Raw genomic sequence first — 412 nt, forward strand, 5'->3', positions numbered from 1 at the left:
AGAAGAAGAAGAAGAAGAAGAAGAAGAAGAAGAAGAAGAAGAAGAAGAAGAAGAAGAAGAAGAAGAAGAAGAAGAAGAAGAAGAAGAAGAAAAGAAGGGGATAGTTGACCTAGCCCTTGAGACCCAACCTAGAGTACTCTCGGTGACATCAAAACTCCCTACAGTCCCCGGGATTAAAGTACCCACTGCCCAGCCAGGGGAATAGGAGGGCCTGGCTATGAAGGATTTTCCCTGGTCAAAGTGTAGCTGGGAAAAGCAGGGGTTAACTTAGGGGCCATCTCTGCCAGGGCCAGAGACCAGAACGGGAAGCAAAGGGTGAATCAAGAACAATGAACTACATTTCCCAGAATTCTTCAGAGTCCAAGGACCAGCCATTGGCAGATTTAAATAACCCAGGCCCGAGGCAGCCAGG

Source organism: Mus pahari, chromosome 3, assembly GCF_900095145.1.
Source record: "Mus pahari chromosome 3, PAHARI_EIJ_v1.1, whole genome shotgun sequence".
Classification (NCBI taxonomy): domain Eukaryota; kingdom Metazoa; phylum Chordata; class Mammalia; order Rodentia; family Muridae; genus Mus; species Mus pahari.